Genomic DNA, 4378 nt, shown 5'->3' on the forward strand with positions numbered 1-4378 from the left:
ATCCATCCATCCTGTATCCATCCATCCATCTATCCATCCATCCATCTATCCATCCATCCATCTATCCATCCATCCATCTATCTATCTATCAATTTATGAAAAGAGTCATTTTCAGGTTTATTTTGGTCCATGAGCAAATTTGTTAATTTCTCCGCTAGTACCAGTATTTTTAAATATTTCCTGATTTTATAGCATAAATTCTTCCAGATTTCTAGTCTCCAAGTAATTTTGTTTTAAGTGGACGATTTAGGCAAACATCAAGTCCTTCCCTTAGTTTATCTGCACCTTCAACCTATTGAACCCAACAGGACAATAAGGCGGTGATTTTCTCAAAAAACTACATCGATTATAAAAAGTAAACTACATTTTAGTTTGAGTTAATTATCGCTTTGGAAAAAATGTTACTCCTATCTTAAAGTGGTGGTTTCTAAATATTATCACCTATAACTAGAAGAAAATTTGTTACTAGAGCAGGCGAACTGCCTAAGTGTAACCGTATCCGTCAAAGGCTTTGTTTCAGGGTGCCCCGGTCAGCCAGCATGACTCATTAGCGTCCCAAACGTGTCGAAACTGGAAGTGGTGTCTGCGTGCTTGACATGCCTGACAGGGTGGGATACCAAATGCAAATCGAAGTCAATAGGACCGTGGTCCGAATCCACGCTGGCAAGGTCGAAGAAAGGCGGTTGTTTCACCAAATGAGCAGTCCCATGGAGCCATATTGCATTTAAAAAAATTGCCACACGCAAATTGTGTTAATTTACTTATTGATATGGTTAACGAAAAATTTCTTTTTTTAGAAACAGTATTCGACGTATTTTGGTGTACTAAGAGTTTTACAAATATGTTTACTATTGGCGAAAAAAGAAGAATGGGGCGATTTCATTAACGAAACTTAATTACAAATAAAAAAATGACGCAATTTGGCACCATTTGTTTATAAGTAAAAGCCGGTTTTGAACAAAAAGTCCTCTTTTTCAGCATTAATTCAAGGTTGACTTTTTTGGTAACACCTTCAACAAGGAATTGCTTTCCCCTCATTTTTAACGGCTTAAATGCGCCGACATTTGGTGCATAACAGGAGTGCTTGGAACTATTTCGTTATGCTCTTAAATAGAAGCATTAATCTTGATGTTAAGATACAAATTTGGGCATTTAAACATTGCAATGACCATCTCCGATTTGGCTGGTCACCGGGGTTGGTGATGTGAAGCACCTCTCTCGCAAGCAATTAATGCCATTTGAGTTTCTTTCCACAGTTATTGTTATTATGCACTACGTACTTACTTATTAATTTATCGCCTATTGTGATCTAGTAGATATATGCATGTCCAAAATCCAAACGATTTCGTAAGTTTTCAATAGAACATTTGTAATGTTTTAATTATTTGTTTAACTCTCAGATTTGGTAATGGGCTAATTAGGAGCGTCACCGGGCGGTCTGGCCTCTAGGTCATGCCAGTAGCCTGAAGCACTACTGTACCTTAATATATATATTCTGCTCAAGCATTATATCTTCCTTCATCTTCAGGGAAGTCTTTGCGGGCCACATTGGTGGCAAAGTGAACCCGATCCCAAGGGGCATCTACAGTGATTTCTATGGCTAGGTGATAAACCTTAGTGGGGCGGAAGGAGCGCATAGGGTGCAGACGGGAGAGTCTGTAACTACCCCTAACGAAGGGCTGAAAATGACCTCTACCTGTAGCTACTGCCCCGGTTGCATGTTCCCCAGGAACGCTATTAGTGATCAAAGCGAAGCTGGTCGTGAACCAACCAGAAATGTCAATTACGGTGTTGTCCGTCGTACTTCTCTGCGGATGTCGTTTGTGTGATCACGGGATACCCCCCTCCCCCACCCCACTTCTCTACCAACTGGATCGAACCCAATTAGGTGTCACTGGGCCGCACTTAAGTGAAAACAAAGTGGCAAGGAGGAATAGAAGCGAAGTCCTATCCCCGCGAAACTAAGGTTACTGCCCCTACGACTGTCGATGGACACGTGTGATGGCAAACACATTTCCCCTTCCCCCAATACAGCTTTCAAACAGGCCAAAACTCCAGATCCGGTAGAGTTGCCAGGAGGGATCAGTGGCGTTGCAGTCAGGTAGCCTCTTAAATGCACGTAAATTTGATGGCTCCGTACAGCACTGACTACGTTGTGATGGCTGACGCGCAAGGTTGACCAAGGGGAGTGTTAAGAACGAGGCTCAATCGAGGGGAGGGCTTCGTAATCCTTCAATGGTTCAGCTCCAGGTCATGGCAACAAGCCACTTAGGGCTCGGTCACAGTTCACTTGCCGGTCTGCCTAACCTTTGGACCACACCAGTAGCCTCAACCCCAACCGTACGTTAAGTATATTTATTCTGCCCAAGCATTCTGGCCCCTTTTGTCATCAGGGAATTCTTAAGGCGCTTCATAGCTTCCCCTACAAATTTCCAAATATTAAGGATAAAATGAATTTAATTTTTCACCAGTAGATCTTGGTTTGTTTGTCTACTAAAGAAAACAGAAATATTTTTGCACCTATGCAAAACCTACTGTGCGCAGTAGTTTGGACAAAAGGATAAATTTAGTTGTCAATGGCAGGTGTGATTTTGACGAACCTCGAGACATGGTAGGCATTTAGGGGGCAGAATATATTAAAGCGCTTACTTAAGCCCATTTTAAAATGCGTGTACTAATTAGTGGCTTTTTGACAAAAACTTCCGTTTTCCTGACGTCGTAGCTTTTATGCCGTTTTTATTATAGCTTCAAATATATCCAAAAAATGGCCTGGCATACTTAAAATTAGGAAACATTTCCAACGTAAATTAGTCTTTAAGATAATTGTAAGAGTATTGGTGCTGTATCACCTTTTTTCCTTTTAAAATTATTGTTGCACTCCTCCTTTATCAGTCAGGCAATTAAAAATTTGCACGGTGGGCTTAATGGAACCTGTAAGACGCCGCTGGGCAATAACGCAGAGAAATAAATCAAAACTAAGCCATCTTAAAATATCATTTTTAATTCCTTTCCCATCTGAAGAGCAGAGTTAATCCGCCTGCTTGAGAAGAACTTAAAGTCTTTACAAAAAATTGAATTAAGGAGCGGTAAAGCATTGGTTTCCATAAAATTATACCTAGCGCACAGTATTCAAGGCATAGGATGCAAGTGTGCTTGATGGGACGCGGGTTCGCATCCACTGCATAGTTGAAGTGCTTCATTTTGCTTTCTGGAGAGCTTCCTTAAGGTTGCAAGAGAAGCCTTGGTCGCTTCGCCGTCGTAATTGCTTTGCTCTACAAATAAATCGTGAAATTTGATTAAATACGTGGAACAATGCACCAGACGCTGACCGTGTCGACGGATGAGTCACGGAGTGGGCCTTGGAACAACCCTGCTCATGAAAGGAGGCGGTTGCACCCTACGTATGCGAATATCGAAAATCGATACCCGAAAGTTTGAGCTTGAACTGCGTAGTAGCATTATTGATTGATGCATGGTAATGACATTGACGTTTGGTCATCTTTTTAGTGATATTAACATGCTTTACATCAATTTGAACGACAAAATATAACAAAATCAGAGAAAAGCCACCCATCTAGATTTTACGAAAACCCATAAACGAAACTCCTTTACTTGCATTTTTCTGTATTCTCAACCTCTAATCATACTGTATCGTAAATGCTTTAACTAATATGGGTTTAAACGCATTAGTGATTGCTTTGTGACCTATTACTTGATACTTTAGAGATGCCCGAGTATCTGCAACTAAATTAAATCTTTGTCCTCCTAAAAAGAGTGTAGTCCCTATGCTTTAAAAACTTCTAGGTTCATATACGCTGCTATCGTTCCTCCCTTGTGAGTGATTTCTGCCTTTTGTAGCCGCGCCTTTTATAATCCTATTGTTGCATGAAAGGAAATAATGGTAATATATAGCTAGGTGAAAGCCAAAATGTGTGACGAAGTTGTTGACGCTTAATTTATTGGAATAGAAAATTAAAATTTGGCTATGGACTTTATGGCAACTGTAAAAATAATGCAATATACCACCATAAAAGTTGTTGCCTAGAGTGAGCATTTCCTCTTCCGGCATCAACAAGACTTTCCAAGTGGTTTCGTCACTTTCCCAAGGTTTCAGTATTTCTTTCAATTGATATTTTATTGCCAATATGGTTGGCTTTTTATAAAACCCTCCCGCAGAGCCCAATAATGACTTAAGACCCCGTCCACAGTTGACGGATCATTCATCCCTTCGAACCAATTCTATAAAATTTTTTATATCTTGTATAGCTATATGGCCTCGAGCCTTTGCTAAGGTAGTGAGAAGTAGCAGTAGTATAGTAGGATATTTACTACTAATATACAGAAGGGCTTTAACAAATAGTCTTGTTCCATTTTGATC

Source organism: Echinococcus granulosus, assembly GCF_000524195.1.
Source record: "Echinococcus granulosus chromosome Unknown EG_S00075, whole genome shotgun sequence".
NCBI classification, from domain to species: domain Eukaryota; kingdom Metazoa; phylum Platyhelminthes; class Cestoda; order Cyclophyllidea; family Taeniidae; genus Echinococcus; species Echinococcus granulosus.